This window comes from Stenella coeruleoalba (genome assembly GCF_951394435.1).
Source record: "Stenella coeruleoalba genome assembly, chromosome: 13".
NCBI lineage: Eukaryota > Metazoa > Chordata > Mammalia > Artiodactyla > Delphinidae > Stenella > Stenella coeruleoalba.
Window position 1 is genome coordinate 1,719,880 of NC_137159.1, and position 20,832 is coordinate 1,740,711.

Here is a 20,832-nt window from a genome sequence, read left to right on the forward strand (position 1 = left end):
ATTCATTTTTAACGATATGTCCACACTATTTTGGAAAGAAAAAGCATCATTATGTTAAGAAATTCACTGTTTTGATAGCAAAACAATCAAGGGAATTTTTTTAAACATATTCCATCATCAAGAGATCCAATCACCTAAACGTTAGTGTTACCACTTTCTGATAACAGCTACTTAGGGATTTCCGGTAGCATTTCCCACAACAGTTGTTCACATCGTTTGACTTATTTCACTTGTTATTTATACTCCTGATCTATATGCTTTACTGACTGAGTCGCTCAGGTGTAAACTTCTGCTTACCTAAGATCAGACTAAGGGAGTATCCAACTGGTGCCTGAGCCCACGCTAGACCGTAATCTGGAACGTACACGGCTTCGGCTGTCCCATTGATGTAACCTCCTCCGACCCAGGTGGCTGAAACAGAGTGAGAAGTGAGGGGAAGACGTGTCATACCTGTCATCCCTGAGACCCGCTCAGCCCCGCATGGCGGCCCTGAACATCGAGTGGCTGGTGACACAGCCACCGGAGACATGGCTTGTCTGACGTGTTGGAAGAATGCAAAGGGCACGTCGGATTTCAAAGACTTAGCATGGAAAAATAAATGTAAGGTTTCTCATTTTTGTTCTTGTAATGGTTACAGGGCAAAAGAAAAACATTTTCCATGTACTGTGTTCAGCAATTCTATTATTTACATTAATTCACCTATTTTTAAATGTTTTTTTGAAGTGATATGTAGAAGATTTCAGATTATATTTGTGGCTTACATCATATTTCCATTGAACAGTGTTGCCCCAGATATTTTCTAAATCCATTGTCATCAACATTTTAAAATGATATTATTATATCATAAAGTCTGAGACCATATACAATATATAATACTATATGACTACTCCTCAATAATACTATGACTTTCCCCCCAGCCTCCATAACATGGGGTCAAGTGTCTTCATTTCAAGGGCCTTTTGTTTTAATTGTATTGATCTTTCTCTTGATCATGACTGTTGTCTTCGAGGAGTGGGAGGGGTGTGTGTGTGTGCGTGTGCGTGCGTGGTTGTGTGTGCGTGTGCTTTTCACCAATAGAGTCACTCTGTAAGCATGCTGGGTGCATAGGCTTCTGGCAAATCTATTCTGAATTATAACGAAGTTGTACTCACTCCCTTACGCTGTTAAGGGAGTGGGGAGGGAGGTGGGTGCCAGGTGCCCTAACGTGAGCTTAAATTACCTTTTCCTTCTCTGTCTTCCCAAGAACCCGACCTACACTTAGGGCTAGATCAGCCTTCAGGAGAATTTACAACCTTGGCTGCACGCCCATCTGCAGTTCTTTGTTCTGCTCCGGGTCTTTCAGTGAGATTCTTGATAGTTCATAAAGAATAATAAGAAATATGTCTTCTTCAGATGTTATTTAATAACATTTCTGTAGCGTCGTAGGTGAAGAGGGCCATGGAACCAAAGAAAAGACGTTTTGATTAAACAAGTTTGGGCCAAGAATGCTCTGTAAACGCTATCATTTTCTCTGAGAAGACACTAGACTAGTTGATTCTTGCTGAAAAGCCGAAGTTACTGGAACACTCAGATCTTTGCAGTTTGTATCCTTTTAAGAGTATAGTTAAAATAATCACTAGGTAGAATTTGTGTCAAATTATGAGGAACAGAGGCTGGCATGAAGCTTATCAAATATGAGACTGAACTCTGGGCTGTACCATGCAGTGGGGAATAAAATTTGACTCTGAAAAGTCCCCTGAAATTTCACGGTTAGAATGTAAGTAAAATAAATAACATGTACATGAGACTGCCAAAGACAAGGGTTTCTATTGTGCTTCTCGCCAAAATTTATCTGGCGTTTAATCCAAATCCAAAGCAAAGAAGAGAGAACGTTCAAGGGTTAATCTTATTTTTAAAAGTCAACGTGAAAAGACCTTCCTGCCAAGGAAATTTAAGTACATTTAAGTGGAGAGTTTATGTACAAAATCCTCAAGTGGACAAATGCAACCACCCCGTCTCCACCGGTAGCTTTTCCATGGTGTTGATATATAACAAAAGCTATGATGTGCTTTTCTCATCCTAAACCCTGCTGAAATTTTAAAGACTCCCCCTACCCCTCACTGGACGAGTAACCAGGGCCTGGAGCAGCGGATTCTCACAGGCACAGCCCCTGAGACCTCACCTTCCGCCTGGCACCTGGGACCCTTGACTCCGCACCAGCAATGTTTTGCTGCATTAAGTAAATATCTGATGGTCTTACAAGCACAACACTTACTAGTGAGCATTTTTCATTGTGTAGGTCTCCTCTCCATTTCCAGAAAGAAAACTGGTGCCTGAATGATTGCAAATATTATAATATAGAAGTGCAGACTCGGTCACTTACGACTAGAGCCCCTCCATTCTTATCCATCTGGTCCTTTGCATGTTTGTATATTTCACGTCAGATTCATGAGTGAGAACAAGGATTCTTTTAAATTATATGCATTTTTATTTTCAATCTTTATTCTTTGTCGAATAATACAATCAATGAATCTGACAAGGTTTAGATAATATGGTTCAGATTTTAATTGAATTATGATATTGATCAGGGCTCTTTTCAGTTCTGAGAGAGAAAAAAAAAGTCTTTAAAAGCTGAGCTCGAGCATGACACTTTATAAGAAATACCATAATGCAAATTTTTTCTATACATTTTAATAGCCTATTAGATTAAAAATCACTCTAAATGATAAAAGATAAATTCTGAAATATTATCTTTACGGACATAATAAATGTACTATTAAATTAGAGTAATAGAACATGATCATAATTTACAATGAACAAAATACTTTGGTATACAACAGCTCGTTTATTCTTTTCAACAGTTTGAGTGAAATCAAAAACTTCTGTCCTCCTATTTTGCTTTTCTTCTTATTTTCTTAGTCAGAGGAGAAATCTGAAGGACATATAATTACAATGCTTTAATGCGGTTCATACGGTATCATGTGTGTATCTTTAGAGGAAAGAAGAAATGTTTGTGCTCTGATGAAAACTGAAAATGAAGGTATGAAGGTGTGTATTCATCAGCAGTTGGATACTAAGAGAAAAAACAAGAAAATCTACATGGACGTTTCAGTAAACATCTGCAGGTGGTAGGGAAGTGGGTGATTTTTATTCTTCATGTTTCTGTATTTTTCTAACTTTGTATGTTGTGCATCACAGAAAATATTTTGCAAAACATTTCTTTTCTGCATATGTGTGTATGTAGAAAAATTAGAAGCAGAGGGTACAAGAGAGCTGTTTTTACCCTGGGTACCTTGACAAAGAAGTGGGGAGAGACCTGTGGAGGGCTGGGTGTGGTCACTGCAGGGGCCCCGGCATGGCTGCCAGACCTGGGTGTAGCCCTGGCTCTGGCCCTTACTAAGCATGGGAGGCTGGGTCCTGACGTAACCAGAGCCCTTCCGTAGTGACGTCATGAAGATTGAACGGAACCATGTACATGGTGAAGAGTTAAACAAACAAGATGTGAATATCTGAAAGGTAGAATCGATCGTCCATCAGTTATTCTACAACATTATAGGTTTCAGGTGGCCAAACAGGGATGCAGTCTTCCCAGACTGGCTTGGAAAACTCTGTGATAAACAGGGTGAATCAATTTTAACCAGCACTTCAGGAATGAAATTTGACGTCATCTCGATATGATTTGCAGTGGTGTACTTTTCCACTGAGCACTCCACTCACATTAATCCACTGAGAGTTCCTGTTAGTGTGGATTATGTCGCTAACATTTAAGAACTTACTGAGTCTAAAATGAAATGTGTGCTGTTAGTGAATACACATCAGGTGATAGTACAGGTATAATTTTAAATTGTTGTTTTTCCATATTATTTTCAACAACCGAGAAGAACACAAAAGAAAAACAAGCCACCACTTAATCAGAACCACCTCTGGGCAAAGGAGGAAAGACTGCTCCTAGCACAGAGAGGCTTGAATGGGCAAGAGCTGCAGCTGTAACTGAGGGATTCCTACTAGGACACACCCTGGCTTTTTTCGTTTCATATCAATGTTCCTGGGAATGTTTTTCTCAGAGCCGTGGATTCAACATGTGATCGTCTTCCTGTGAGTAAATTATTTCATTACATGGGAGAATAAGGTTTCAAAACAGGACATCCATCAGTTTGGAATTGGGCTGCCCCCATGTTGATTTATTCAGTTTTAACTAGTTAGTTAAAATCACTAGTTAGTGTTCATTGGCTAGTTAGTATTCATTAAGACAAGTCAAAGTCACAGCTTTATGCCTGTCTCCATGAACAGGAGGAGATGCTGCTTGTATCGCATTAATGAACAGAAACACAACTTGTAAGGCTAAGGCACTTCTGCACATGCTTCCCCCCCTTTGTTTTTACTGCCTCCACCCTCTCAACAGCCCAGATAGCCCAGATTTGTTTCACTGATATTCTGTCCAGTTATTGATTATAAAAGCATTAGTTCCAGCGCTACTGAGTTGAAACCGTTTTAATTTTGTTCTAAATAAATGTAAAAAATTATTTTTTAAATATATAAGTAGTGAACACGGAGAATCCCCCAAGGACAAAGAACAAGATTTGCTCTGTGTCTGGAGCAGCTAGGGTGGATGGCCGCAGGGGTAGGCGCGTGGGCACCCACCTGTCATGGTGAATCCGCCCACCAGCAGCCCGATGTCGCGGCCGCCCACAATGATGGCCTCGCTGCGCTCCCCCGAGCTGCCACTGTTCTTGGTTCTCCACGCGGCCCATATTCCAACCAGCAATATGAGAAGGTAGAACACCACGATGGCTATCAGCCCTTCCACCTGGAAAGTGCTGGCTCCTGACATCCTCTGCCACTTAAAGAAGAAGTACATTGAAATCGCACGTTCACCTGTGGTTGCCAACAGGTGTCCTTTCCATCACTCTATTTCTATTCAACAACTGAACCTTGTTTTGGGTTTTCAAGAAACAGAAAAAATTGGAGATGCTGTTTAAGGAATAATCATTTTGTGTTAAATAAATCCGTGCAATGTAAAATTCACCTTGTCTTGTGTTTTAACTCAGTAACAGTCGAGAAATCACTTACAAACAGTGTGTCCGTATTTGCTTTTTGGAACTATGTACTTATTCAATCTAGAATTGCTCAGTAGTGTAAGTGTATCATAAAAGATTACTCTGAGAATTGACCCGTATTCGTTCATTCATTATCCTACCCCTCCTTTCAAACAACTTCAGGGAGTTGTTCCAGAAGTAATGTGACATGCAAATATCTGGGGGAAAAATAACAACTTTAGGGAAATCCATTTCAGAACCACACGGCCTCCAATTTTCAAGTGAACTGCCCGAGGTTTAAGTTGCTGCAGCCACTGAAGGGTTGCGTTGTTTAAAGGGTCTCCCTCCCAGTCAACTGTCCCCACCCACTGTCCTCTGTTCCTCTGATCTGTCCTCCACCCCCTTAATGGCACATACAAGAAAACGATTTAAAATACAGAAATGCCTAAAACATAATGGAGCGCCAGAGGCGCTAAAAACAAGACGCTTGGAAGAGACATGCCAAGTTCTAACGCCTTTACTTTCTGGAATTCTCTTGTTCTCTCTTATCTTCCCCGCGTGACCGCGTCTGTTCATGCTCCCCAATTTACACAAACAAGTTTCTGGGGGAAAACTCAGATATCTGCGCACGCAAGTGAGTGACAGACCTAGGGCGAAAGAACCAGCCCCCCTGGGGTTCTGGGGAGGCGAAGGGAGCCCCGGCGGCGGGTGGGGAGGTGGGGTGGGTTTTGCCTTTGCAGCCAGAGCCGGGAGGGACGGCTGCTCCTCCCGCGTCCCCGCTGCCCCTCCCGCGCCCTCGGTGTCCCTCCTGCGCCCCGCTGCCCCTCCCGCGCCCCTGGTGTCTCTCCCGCGCCCCAGTGTCCCTCCTGCGCCCCCGGTGCCCCCGCGTCTCCGGCGCCCGTACTACGCCCCGACTTCACAGCCGCTCGCGCTCGCACCCGCACCAGAGGACCCGGACTGCGGGACCCGCCCCGCCGGGCGTGCCCGCGGGAGGCCCAGAGCCGCGTCGGAGGGCTGGCCCCGACGCGCTCCTACCTGGAGAGGTCGCCGCGCAGGGAAGCGCTCCGCGGGTCCGGGCTCCTCTCGGGAACCGTGGAGGCTGAGGCTGCACGGGACACGGGAGGGGTGGTCAGGGGCGCAGGGCGGCAGGGCCAGGAGGGTCAGGCGCCGGAGACTCCGCACCCCGGGTCTCCCGGAACGCGGCGCGCGCGGAGCTGACAGGTGTGGGCGCGGCGAAGTGGCGATCGATCCGGTATTGGCCACAGACCCCTTTATAAGGGCGGCAGGCGGGCGATCGTCAGAGCCGGGGAGGCGGACGTCAGAGGAAAGTGCCCCGCGAGCCGGCGGGCGTGGGGCGCAGGGCGCAGGGGACGCGCCGGAGCCACCAGGCCGGGCTGGGCTCTGGGCTCCCGGCCAGCGGCCCGGCGGGGTCCCGGCCTGACGACACGGGCGCGGCGCTGCCACTCCCGCCCCCCTCCTCCTGGAAGCAGGGCGTGATTCCCCAGGGTCATGTCCAATGCCTACTTCCCACGACTCTGGTTGGAAGCAGGGAATGGGGAGACGGGGAGGGTCTCAGGAAGTTGTTTTCAGGTGCAGCCGCTGGAGGTGCAGCAGAGAGGAGGGGTCGAGGTGTTTTGTTTGCCCAGACCTGCGGGAACGGTTTCTTGAGGGGCCTCTCACTGGTGCTCAGGGGCTGCCTCCCTCCCGGGCCTCTGCTGGAGGCTGATTCTGGCTTCCCTGCAAGGTGTTCTCTGAAGGAGATATTTTGGGAAGGTTTCGAGAGTCATTTTTAAATTCATACCCTTTCCTCTTAAAAATGGGATCAAAGTGAAAGACTGTAGGAGTCGCCCAAAACAGCAATGGAGGTAGCAGGTAAGCCAGGCAAGGTTGAGCCGACATTGCTTGCCCACCGACGTACGCTATTCCAGAGCTGGGAAATTTTGCTGTATACGTTTTAAATATCTATCTACACCTAGACACCTATCTCTAACACCTACCTTATGTATCCACAGGTATAGTTGCTTATCTGTAGCCATATTTACATCTAGCTATGTATCTATATAGATAGATACAAATATCTGTGTGTATTTCTGTAAGTGTGTGAGTGTAGGGGATGGAGAGAGAGAGAGAGAGAGAGAGAGAGAGCGAGCGTGAGCATGCCATAGAGCTACAGCCCCTCTGGCCGCTCTCTCACTCGGTCCCACATTCCACCAGCTGTGTCAGTGAATTAAACAGTGATATATGAAAATCTAGTAAAAGATCGAATTAGTAAGAGTGTTCCTTAACTACTGTCCACCTCTCTCTGCGCAAGATTTCAGACCATCCCCCGTTTTCTTACACTGGATTTGGGAATGCACTTTCACACTTACCTCGTCTTCTTTGTTCTCTGTATATACAATGACAGCATCCAACCACCTTGGCTGAGATAAAGCCTACGGAGGTCAAACAGCTCAGACAGAGGAGAAGGGCCTGTGTGTGGTTACCTCGTCTGGTTTGTATGATTAGCTCACGGCTTTTCTGGAAAACAGTTGCATAGCCTGTCGATATAACTCCATTTTTACAGTTTTACATTTACATTAATTTAAGCAATTTTGAGAAACGGATTGAGGGAAGACAGTTGGAATTTCATATAATTACTCAAGTGCTTTTTGCAGAGATTCACTCATTCATTCGTTTTGTTTTTGACAGTTATAACTCAGTTTCTGCTTCTGGACATTGGCCACAGGTTAACTTCCGTCCTTCCTACCAGAATATACTTCAGGTGATGATGGCAGGAAGCGTGTGACCATAGCAGGCCCGGCATGGGCAATGGCGGTGTGTGAAGTAGTGTCCACTGCTAAGGTCAGGAGGTAGACTCAGATCCAGGGAGGGACGAAATAGGAGGCTGTCCTCAGAGAAATATCACCAGGGCTTCAAGGCATAAGCGTCGGGATGCAGCCAGGATGTGGGCTCTCCGTGGGGCCCACCTAATCCACTTTAAGAAGCTGGACTTGCCAGAGTCCAGATTCAGTGCCAGATCTGGGAGATACGATGACCTTGAAGGTGGCCAGACCAATTCTGACCTGGCAGAGGACCTGTCCTTTATGACAAAGAACGCCAGCTGAAAACAACAGCAGCTGACGTACTGTACTGAGTCTACTTCTGGGGAGACGTTTGCTCATTTGCCGCGTCCTTTGAGCTCCTCCACCCGACCTCAGGATGACGCTGCTTGTGAATTTCTGCTCCAGGATGTGCTCTCCCTGACACCCATTCCTCTTTTGTCTTCAGTATGCATCATCCCTCTGTCCAAGCTCCAGAGAATATGTGATCACGCATGCAGTTAGAGAAATTCGTGTCAGTGGAAGATCAGTTGCAGCTTTGGTGGATAGAAAAGCAGGGATTGCCTTTCCAAATCCTTCATTTGCTTAATAGACATTTCCTAAGTGTCTTTTATGTTCCAAGCACTGTCCTGAGTACAGAGAAGCATGCAGACTGTTATATAGCCTCTGCTCTTATGCAATTTATCATTAGTGAAAGGAAAGAAGGAAACAAGCAAAAGCTGTCCTCCAGTATTTTCTTATAAACACTGGGAAAGATGTATCATCTATACACACGGATTTCAGGGAAAACACAAACGAAAGGCCTTAAACAGAACAGGGTGTTCTCCCTGGAGGAGGGGAGCATTCATTCCGCAAACACACGGTGAGCACCCACCATGCACCGGGAATTCTGCTCGGTGGTAGCTATATAGTCAAGTGACTTGAAGGAAAAGAGCCCTGTCCTCAGCGGACTTACAGGCTGCGGCCTTGCTACTCAAAGCGTGGTCCTCAAAGCAATGTCACCAGCATCACCTTTTCTTTTCTTTTTTTTTTTTTTTTTGCGGTACGCGGACCTCTCACTGTCGTGGCCTCTGCCGTCGCGGAGCACAGGCTCCGGACGCGCAGGCTCAGCGGCCATGGCTCACGGGCCCAGCCGCTCTGCGGCATGTGGGATCCTCCCGGACCGGGGCACGAACCCGTGTCTCCTGCATCGGCAGGCGGACTCTCAACGACTGCGCCACCAGGGAAGCCCCGGGCAATGAAGTATTTTTAATAAGGTGTCTATATTGTTGGTTTTTTGCACACCTAATAGATTACAGTATGGAGTGAGCATAACTTTTATGCCCTGGGAAACCCAAAAAATTGTGTGACTGCCTTTACTGCAATATTTGCTTTATTGGGGTGGTCTGGACCCAAACCTGCAGTACCTCTGAGATGTGCCGGTACTGGATTTTGACGTTGATAACTAACACGTTTCTTATTGTAAATATAATTAAAAGCGTAATAGAGATTCACTGTCCGTATCCTAGGTATCGTCAGTAAGAATTTCGGAAATGGCTGGCAGCACGGGCCAGTTTTAAGCACTGCAGTCAGCAAGAGGTTGTAAATGTCAACAACACGGAGAGGAAGCGAGCTCTCATGTAGGAGAACACAAACCAAACATCTACAGTTACCATCATTCCAATTCGGGAAAAATCAACGTCATATATTTTTTCGATGAATTTTTATTTTAGAATTTTTTTTTTTTTTTTTTTTTTTTGCGTTACGTGGGCCTCTCACTGTTGTGGCCTCTCCCGTTGTGGAACACAGGCTCCGGACGCGCAGGCTCAGCGGCCATGGTCACGGGCCCAGCCGCTCCGCGACATGTGGGATCTTCCCGGACCGGGGCACGAACCTGTGTCCCCTGCATCGGCAGGCGGACTCTCAACCACTGCGCCACCAGGGAAGCCCTATTTTAGAATATTTTTAAATGACAGGAAACTTGTGAATAGATAAAAGAGTTCCCACATATCCCACATTGCTTCCCCTATTGTCGATATTTTACATTAGTGTGGTAAGGTTGTTGCTCTGAACTAAGATACATTCTTGCTAACTCAAACCCATGCTTTATTCAGATACCCTTAGTCTCTACCCCTTCTGTCCAGGAGACCGTATGACGTCGAGTCCCCATGTTTCCTTAGATTCCTCTAGGCTGTGACAGTGTGTCAGACTTCTTCCTGTTTTTGGTGACCTTAACCATCTGAAAGGGCACTGATCAGGTAACTTATACAATGTGCTTCAGTTGCGTTTGTTTGATGTTTTTCTCATGATCAGATTGCGATTGCAGGTTTGGGGGAGGAAGAGGTAAAATACCGTTCTTCTCGTATCGTATCAAGAATGCATGCTGTCAACCCACTGCTGGTGTGGACCTTAATTACTCGGTTGAGGTCGTGTTGTCACGTTATCTCCACTGAGAAGTTTCTCTCCCCTCCCCTCCTCTCCCCCTTTCCACACTATATTCTTTGGAAAATTTGCTATAGGAACCTACGTTTAAGGGGTGAGGAGTTATACTCTACCTCTTTTGGGGGGGAATAGCTACATACATTACTTGGAATTCTGCATGGAAGATTTGTCTATTTTACCATATTTATATTAGTATAGCTCAACTGAATTATTTATTTTGTTGCTTAAGTTGTTCCAGCTTTAGAATTAGGAACTTTACAGTTGTCTACTGTGCCCCTTTGATGTCCCCCATTGTGTGTATGTGTGTGTGTCTGTTAGCATTTCTTTACCTTCTACAACTACAAGATGTTCCCAACTCAATTTTGTATATCTCCCACCCCTGCTGTAGAATGAGCCCTTTTGCCAAAGAACCCTAGTTTGTTTTATGGACAATGGTCGTGGGTGAGCTCATTGTTTCTGGAATATCATTTCTTCTAGCTCCTTTCAGATAAAAGAGTTTGGAAATATGTATGAATACTAACCGCTGTTTATGAACATATCTATCAGTAGTCTATATAGGTCCGTCTGTAACGGTACATCCGTCTGTAAGTGTTTTGAAACACCAGTTCATACTGATGCCCCCCAATCTAGTCCAGCTCCCGAGGGGTCATTTGAGCCTCTTCCCCTCACTTTTCTGCAGCCTCCAACTCCAACAGTGAGATACCTGATTTCCACCATCTTGCATCACTTGCTTAGTTGTTCGCTTCCAGTACACGTGTATAGAGGTTTCAGAATTTCAACACCATATTTTAATGACAAAACAAACTTGTGTTAGCCCAGGAGATTCTTGAACGCTGTATATTTTTCTTTCTTCACATAAAGGATTCTGTACTAAGTATTCACAAGAAATATTTTATGCATTTAAGGAAATTGAAACCCAGTTAAGATGAATAATTGGGACTGGACTTTAGTTTTCCACCTGCTATTCACATGAATTATTATTAGTATAAGTACTAATATTTTTAGTATTATTAGTATTACTTAGAAGCGAAGAGGAAAATAGATAAGTCAATTCTTCATCCATCACTCTTGTTGCCAGAGAGAAATCACGCTCTCCTGTTAGGAGAAATTTGATCCAGCAGACATGAAGACCTATTCCTTAACCACGGAAGACAGTTTCTTTTTGTAAAAAAATTTTATTGAAATACTGTTGATTTACAATGTTGTATAAGACAATTTCTTTTATTCCCAGTATCACCAAGCAGGCCTGATGTCATCTAAGATACATATGCTATCTTTTGGGGACTATTATGTTTAAAACTGTGGAATCCTAGATTTTTAGGGGATAAATATCATAAAAACTAGAAACTAAAGCTAGGTCTCTTTGCTAGCTTTTTTCTAATAATTATGTTGCTATTTTAGAGATGAAGAACTCTGTAAGCATTTAATACAATTTTACAGTGAGTCTGTGAATGTGAGTGTAACGGGCCATTGGGTGAATCTTCTCCGATTCATAGCAGTGAGACACTAATCATTCCTTAGTCACAGTGAGAATCGTCTGCATTGGGTGTCATGTTCTGCACTTTGTAACTGATTATTCTGATCGTTTACTCTGTTCGTGTTGAATGTAAACACGTTCTGTAAGTAAGTGCTTCTGACATTACTGCTCAGTAAGGAAGAAAACAAAAATGAACGTTATCTTTACCACTATCCAACCCATGATTCAACAACTTAATAGATGTGGATGTTCGGAAGATATTTGATATAAAAATGAACAGAAATTAACACTGTAATTATTTATATTACTGATTAACCCTTAAAATAAATAAATAGATTTCCAAATTTTATTAAGGATAAACTTTTTTTTTTTTTTTTTTTTTTTTTTTTTGCGGTTCGCGGGCCTCTCACTGCTGTGGCCTCTCCCGTTGCGGAGCACAGGCTCCGGGCGCGCAGGCTCAGCGGCCATGGCTCACGGGCCCAGCCGCTCCACGACATGTGGGATCTTCTCGGACCGGGGCACGAACCCATGTCCCCTGCATCGGCAGGCGGACTCCCAACCACTGCGCCACCAGGAAAGCCCAAGGATAAACATTTTACCTATACTCTTAATGTAAAATAATTTTAGAGACACCCTGGATTATTAAAAGAAGATTTATTCTGTATGCAAATATTTCACCTTTGGTCCAAATAATAGTAAAGCAATTTAACCTATAATTTCTATGTATTTCTTGATTGTATATATTTTTATGTTTATATTCAAACTGAATTTTATTAGCTGCAATAAGTCTATAATTAATGGCTTTTAGATTGTTACATAAGCAGACCCAGTGGTATGTTCCTGTTAATTTTAGTTATAAATGTCTAAGACCCATATATGCTCTTGTGCTGAACATGGTAAGAAAACAATCCATTCTTTCAACAAATATATATTGATCGCCAACTGTATGCCAGGCTTATGTGCATAACTTTTTTTTAAGAGTAACTTTTTTAAATAATATTTTATTTTTATATTTTTTAAATATTTATTTATTCATTTGGTTGTGCTGGACCTTAGTTGCGGCTCGCTGGCTCATTAGCTGTGGCTTGTGAACTCTCAGTTGCAGCATGCATGTGGGATCTAGTTCCTTGACCAGGGATCGAACATGGGCCCCCTGCATTGGGAGCGTGGAGTCCTAACTACTGCGCCACCAGGGAAGTCCCCATAATAGCTTTTTAATCCTTTTTTTTTTGCATGCCATGAAAGTTGAGTCATAAAAGTCACATTTTATTTAAAGACACATGTAATTATGCACTTGTGGTCCTCTCGGAATAAGCACTGGTTCACGCTGTGCTGGTATTGTGAGTAAGCAAGGCAAGGGATGTATTATTTTTCATCTCTCTCTTTCCTTGCTGACCCAGAGCTCCCTACGTACTCTTTTAGGTACTGTAGCACATAGACTGCAGAAAGTCCTGTTAACCGTGCTTTCCTAATCCTTGGCCTAATACTTGTAATTGCACTCTTCCTTTAATTTTTCTACTTAAGTATTTCAAATAAAAATAAATGTGGCATTATTATAGAAAGGATAGTATTTTATTTAAAAAAGTAAACAATTCAGTAACTTGATTCTTTTGCTTACTGAATGCTGTTGGGCTGTGGCTAAGGAGGTGAGAGCTTGAATTTCGACCCATTTGTCTGTTCTTTTCTTTTCTCCACCTCACCAAAGTAGGTCATTATATCTGGGAATAAAATCTTGGGCAGGTGGATAGGATCTTTTTCTCTTTGCATCCCAATAATTTATACTAGTCATGTGCACCTAAACCTGTATTACTAGTAGAGAGATAACGGCTTATTGTTACCGTCGTTACTGGGATGGGTGACGTGTTTTCACTGAGCTTTCAGCTCCTAATTACTCAGCTGTCTGGCTCTCCCAGGAAAAGGGAGCTGTTCCATGAGCCGGGTTCAGTCTGCAGGTCTGCCGTGTTTTAGTCACAGAATTCCGACATATCGGAACGCCTTAAAACCAGATTTCCCCCCAAATTCGGATTTCTCCTGAGAGCTGACAAGCTGGCCTGGCTTTGTGGGTTTCCACAGGGAATGACATGATGGGCCGGGTCGAATGGTCGCCGCTCCCTCTTAGTGTGGAGCCACGGGCCTCGCTGACTGCTCTTGCTTTCCTGAGACCGAGGGCAAGCGTCACTGTGCAGTTAATTCTGCATCTTTACTTTGCATTTTAGAGTAAGAGTGAGGGTTTGGAGAAAAATGCACTGTTTATTGAATTAATATCTACCAAAAGTAGGAAAATAAAAGATAGACAGAGAGGGTCAATTGTTTCGCTCTTTCCCTCTCACTAATTGTACTATCTGCATATTTCAGTGGTGACCTCCACTGTACCTGAACATTATTTTGAATAAATGTGCACTTGGGTATGTATGTGTGCTGTGGGTTTCATTAGCTAGATTCAGTGCAGTGGACATTGAATTAATGAGAGCTCACGCACTCCATTAGGACCTGAGGACACAGAAATGAATGAGACGTGATATTTTTATAAAGGAGTTCGTGGTTCAGGCAACTACAGTGGAAATCCTTGATAATTGTTTCCTCATTCATTTTTCATCCTTTAAAAGGTACCTCTTTTTGTGTGTGTTGCATGATAACCCCCTGAACTAGTGCTGAATTCCCCGTGTCATTAATTGTTAGTCCAAATATATACTAATCTTTAGAGGGTGGTCAAAATCTAAACTCACTTATTCAAAGGTACTCTTCATTTAAGTCTGCAAACAAATTTTCCAAAACTTACTGATAGTGTATGTAAAACAAACCCGGTAACTGATTTATTGAGGAGGTTAAGATTATTTCTATTGAGTAAAAAGTAATTCCTGGCAAGAATTATAAGATAATACCCAGAGAAAAGGAAAAACTCCATCAGAGAAAAAATTGATCAATTCATCTGTCATTACTTGACCATCAGTCCAATCCATGAACGGATTTATCATATTGTTTGGGAAAGAAAGTGAAAAAACTGTAAACATCTATAATTCCAGGCAGGCTTTACCATCACTAACTTTCAACACTTTCCTTATACACCCTGGGGATTCACAGAATGATGGGTTTCTATTTCTTAATCCTTCCACCTGGAAGAGCTCACAGGAGAGAAATCAGTTCGTAAGACTCAGTGGCAGTGGATTCCGCCGATGCTCTTACAGTTAAAGCCCTAAGTGATTGCTCTGCCGAGAGCGTGACCGTCTCGACACTGAGGTTGAGGGGGTTGAAGGTGAGGCTAGAGATGCTCAAGATGAAACACAGTGGGGATCAAGAGAAACCCCACAGCTTGGTTCTGAGACTGGTCGCTAGGTAACAAGGGTGGAAGTTCGACAAATTCCCAGGGAAGCCATCAGAAAGTTGCCCTCCCTACAACACAGCTGTATTCTTGTTTCCTTTCTTCTCTTAAAACTATTCCTGTTTGTAATTTATCCCTCCCCCTTCCCCTTTGGTAACCATTAAATTTGTTTCCTATGTCTGTGGGTCTATTTCTGTTTGGTATGTAAGTTCATTAGTGATTAGGAGTTTGCGATGAACACATACACCTGCTATACATAAAATAGATAACCAACAGGGACCTACTGTATAGCACAGGGAACTGTACTCGATATTTTGTAATAAGCTGTACGGGAAAAGAATCTGGAAAAAAAAGTAGATGTATATGTATGTATAAATGAATCACTGTGCTGTACACCTGGAACTAACACAGCATTGTAAATCAACTCTACTTCCATAAAAAATAAAAAACATAAAACCAAAAAAACCGTTCCTGTTCAAAAATGACTAAAGCAAAACCGTTGTAATAATTTAGGATCATGGGAGAAAAGCAAACATTTAATCTGATGTCCTTTGTGCCTCTGGAAGGAACTGGGCTCCGTATTTGAATGCTTTTTACCACCAACAGCACTTTCCTCTTTAGAATGCAGATCACATTAATAATTCCTGAAATAACACCACTGAAATATCGTTTCTCATGTCTGAAATTGGAAATATTAAAAATTTTGTCAAGATTTTCTAATTTACTGTGTAAAATCTTTTGGCCAGACTGCTTCTAACCACGCTGGGAATTGGTTTCTTTGTACTACTCTTCAAGCCAATGATCTTTGCAAGTAATTCTCATTTATACTCAGTTTCATCTATAAATTATTTTCATTTCATAGTAACATTAATTAAGTTATTATTAGACGTCTGGGTGATAAGCTAAAAGTACCACCTGAATAAAATATTATAGAAAAGGCGGCCTGCTTAAGCAATGCTCAAAGACAACACTCCTTAATAAATTTATTCTTTCCTGAGTAACATTACAAAACCCATTTAAGGCTCAATATCTTCTTGAATATCCATGTGTGTGATTTTGAAATCATTGCCACTGGATGAGATGATGGCCTGATTCCCAAACGATGTGAAGTAGCCCATGTATTCAACTTTCTGACCACTCCTCCTCCTACAGGCCTAGGACAAAAGGTGAAAAGGAATGAGAAGAAGAGAACTTACTACGTATCAGTTGCTTTATATTCATGAATTCTTTTAACCTTCCCAAAGCAATATGAGGTAGAGTGTAGAATGTAATCACATCGAGGAGGACTCGTACAGACCAATATTTAATTAGTAATAATAATAATAAATATAAGTACAGTAAAAAGAAATAGAGTTCAGTAGATGCCCATTGGTTGAAATTTGACAATGAGAAGTGAAGGCTTATGCCAGTTTTCCTCAAATTGATATGTGGCCGTGTATGTTTGGGAATTGCTTGTCCAATGATGTCTGAAGGGATTTCTTTAAGGAAGGATATCTAAGAGCCCTTGATATGCTAATGGTGAGAAGGCATTTCCTAAACCTGTAATGTTATGTTTTAATTTTTTTTGAGAACATGTTAAGAAACTGGCGTTCCCCAATGACTCTTTGGGAAACATTGGTTTATACTAACAAAAAGGGAAACCATCGACTTCTGTCCATCTTCTCCTTTGAGACACCGTAACATAGTAACTGAAAATTACAGCCTCTCCCTACCATCTCTCACTAGATTCCTGTGCAATTTGTGACCTTGCTCTGAAACTTGCTCACCATTTTTTAGAAGAAAGAACCTGGCAGGCCATCGACTGAAGTCTTCCTTAATGACCTGCCTTTTTACTACTTGCAGGAGTCTTCATTTTATTGGAAAGGCACCAAATAAAGGCAAGTCTCCCCTTCAGAGGTTGACATCGTCCCTCTAATGACTGCTTTGTGTTATCTGGACTAACTGTGATCCAGGCTAACATGACAGGTGATAAAATATTCTTGCTTGTTGAATAAGAATCGTCTGGGGCATGATGGCCTTGAAATTAAGCAGTTGAGGAAACCACAAAGCCTTGTCAGTAGCATCTCACCATCTTCCCAATAAGCGCTCTGACAATGGCTGGGAACATTTTTCTACTGATAAGAACAGAGTCTACAGAAGAGACTTGTTCAACATTGAAGACTGTCAGTAACAGACCCAGATTCAAGCTCTTCATCTTTACTTTTTACCAAAAAACTATATTCACTGGCTTGAAGTTTTTATCAACATGTTTTCAGATGCTGGATATTGTTTAGAAAAGAGACATTTTCTTTGTTTTTGCAAATTACAAAGTGCTGTTAATACAGCTATTCTAAATTTGGTTACCAACAACTGCTATCCACTAAGTATTAGACCATGTTGGTTTCTTATCAACAGATAAGAAAAATTCTATGATTGATTTTTAAGGACCATTAGCAAAACAGTCACCAAATTAGTAATACAGGTCAAAAGGAAGTGTGCTACACTGAACTGTGTAATCAACTTGCTGGGATAACCTGGAAAATACATCCAACTGTTAGTTTCCTCAAATGTAGAGTGGGAATCTATAACTAGGTTAATTCTTAAGTCTGTTTTTGAGTGTTGAGATTTAGAATATGCAACTAAAATAAATCAGAGAAAATAAATCTGTTCATTGCAATAATTTTTTGAGCTAGTGGAGTGATTCATCTTGCTTTTATTTCTGATCCCTGAAACTAATTTTTAAGAAATTCAATTATTTTAAAATATTAACAGACACTATTGAAAGTGAGATAGAAAATTTTAAGTAATTAAAATTATGTAATTTTATAGTATGTATTTATTGACTGTAAAACTTGTTTTATTATAAAAGATAAAATCATATCCATGTTCAATGATGCATGAAAAACATAAGCAGAATAATTATTCACTCATATACTTATTTATTCATATACTTTAACCAATTTCATAGCTCTGTCTCTAAGACCAAATCATTGGTATTTATCTGAAGAATGTATTTTTATATAGTCTTATTATTTTTAAAATAAAAAAAAAGATTGCCTACAATCTTCTTCAAAACTGAATTTTATGAGATTGCCTACAGTCTTCTTCAAAACTGAATTTTATGATCAATAATTGTGAAAATGTTGACATTTGCAACTTACTCTTCTCTATAGAACATAATATATTTTTAAATTTTATTTATTTATTTAGTTTTGGCTGCGTTGGGTCTTCGTTGCTGCCCGTGGGCTTTCTCTAGTTGTGGTGAGCAGGGGCTACTCTTCGTTGCGGTGCGCGGGCTTCTCATTGCGGTGGCTTTTGTTGCGGAGCACGGGCTCTAGGTGTGCGGGCTTCAGTAGTTGTGGCATGTGGGCTCAGTAGTTGTGGCTCACGAGCTCTAGAGCTCAGGCTCAGTAGTTGTTGTGCACGCGCTTAAATGCTTTGCGGCATGTGGGATCTTCCCAGACCAGGCCTTGAACCCGTGTCCCCTGCATTGGCAGGCGGATTCTTAACCACTGCACCACCAGGGAAGTCCTTAGAGCATAATATTTTTAATGGAGAAAATGTCGTCTTTACAGTTTGAATGATCTAGTAAGCACAGAGAAAATTCTGTTGAATAAAAGGATATTCTCAATGCTTTCTTTTATGTTAAAATTTGTAAATATTTCAAGCCTAGATATTTAACTTTTCCCCTTCCATTCAATAAAGCTATCTTTATGAGATAAAACTTTTAAATAATTCTCTATACTTTAAAAAAATATTCTATCAAATTTAGACACTGCAGAATCAACTGCATTCTTGATTTCATTTCATTCTAATACAAAATATGAACTTAACCAACAAAAATAGGCGCTCCATGAAAAAAGTCTTCACCGTAGTTGAAATATTGCAAATGATAGAATTCCTAAAATAAATGTTTAGCTTTTACCACTTAAAAAATGCTATAGCATTAATTGTATCATGACTTTGGTAACTAAATTTATGTATTGGAGTGTTTTAGAAATGTGATGCATTTCTAGATGATGTAGAGTCATAAAGCCACTTTTTCTTTGAAAGTTTTTAGTCACATACATTTTCCTGATACAGATAACTTCCAATCATCAGTCCCCAAGTAAGTAAGTATCTTGGAAATGACTGTCTTAATAATTTATTCAGTTATTATCTAATGGGAGTTTCATATCAGAAATGCAGGAGAAGAATATTTTAATGTGTGGACACTAAATTTGTGAATTATCCATTTGGAAGTTGAAATCAAAGAGACTCTATTTTCCCCTGCACCCCTATCTTAGAGGTGGTAGGAATGTAATATAGTGTTATTCTCAGCATTGGCTGACAACAAAATGATGAAGATACATGCAAAGCATCCAGCATCCCAAAGGGTTATTTCAGGGCTTCCCTGGTGGTGCAGTGGTTGAGAGTCCCCCTGCCGATGCAGGGGACGCGTGTTCGTGCCCCGGTCTGGGAGGATCCCACGTGCCGCTGAGCGGCTGGGCCCGTGAGCCGTGGCCGCTGAGCCTGCGCGTCCGGAGCCTGTGCTCCGCAGTGGGAGAGGCCACAGCATACGAAAAAAAAAAAAAAATTTCTTGACTATTTTACTTATTCTTTCAGATAAATCTTGAAACATTAAAGATCAACTTAAGACAAAAATTGTGGATTTGGGTAAGGTTTTGCTGAATAGATTAACTAGAGAAATATTGAAATATCTATAATTTCTATTCTCTCTTTTTCACTAATTTTTTATCATTTTTTAAAAATACCTTTCTTCTTGTGGGTTCTTGCAGGGTTCTCCCCAGTTTTTCTGATTTTCGCTTATTATGACTAGAGTTTTATTTTATCTTCTAATTTGGTATTATGGCATTGCTGACATATAAAAACCTTTCTTTTTAACAGGAATACTTGAATCTAAAGTAGCCATGCTTCAATAAGATTGCAAAGTCTTCTCCATATCATTTCAAAGGTGTCTTAAAAGGACAACAATATTTTAAATAATGCAGTGGCCCCTACAAAGGGCTCTGTTCTCTTTCCAGGCATCTACTATAACAAGATTAGAGTAAGGGTGGGCACTGGTCACAAGACACACTTGACCAACTAACTGTCCATTTGTATCACTTACCCGATTGTAAAATAGAGGCCCTTTTTGGCCCAGAAGTTGACTTTTAACCAATTGTGGTACTCTATCTTTCAGTCTTATTTCATCCTTTTCATAGTTTCTGTCTTATAAACTATTTGAAATATCCTTTGCAATCTTCTAAAATTTCCTGCCTGTATATCTTTGTCCACACAATTATCCTACTTAGACACCCTCTTCCTTCTGTTTTCTTCTTATATCCAAATCCTAGCTATTTTTCAGGGATTAACTAAAATGCCAACTTATCCATGGAATCTTTTCTAATCCTTTTAACCAGAAATAACTCTCTTCCATGTTCTTAAACATTTTATCATTTTATCTCTAAAACTTTTTATCTCACTTCTCTGATTGTGTCAGTTAGGATGCTTTGGTTATGGGCAACAGACTCTGCTTCTAACTTAGGTCAAAATAGAAAGATTTAAGGTAGGTCATAGAATCAATGGAAAGGAAGAGTCGCACTGGGTAGCTAGGGAATAAGAATAAAATGTGGGCATCTGCAGGGTGCTCCTTGGAGATACTCAAGGCCAATCGCTTTCTGAACTTGTGTTCATTCATTAAAATTTAAAACCTCTGGAGAGAGTGTGTGATTGAACTGGCTGAGAGCAAACCCCTCCCCTTGGGTGTCAAGGGCAGGTCTCGTGGTGGGTGGCCCAGCATGACTAGGAGTCCCACCAAAG

At 41.6% G+C, this 20,832-nt stretch overlaps 1 protein-coding gene across 11 annotated transcripts in view; it reads left to right on the plus strand.

Moving 5' to 3' along the window:
* The window catches only part of LOC307196476 (uncharacterized protein), a 403,273-nt gene that overhangs the window by 207,332 nt on the left and 175,109 nt on the right, over nt 1-20,832 (plus strand). The gene's annotated exons all lie outside the window — the stretch shown is intronic.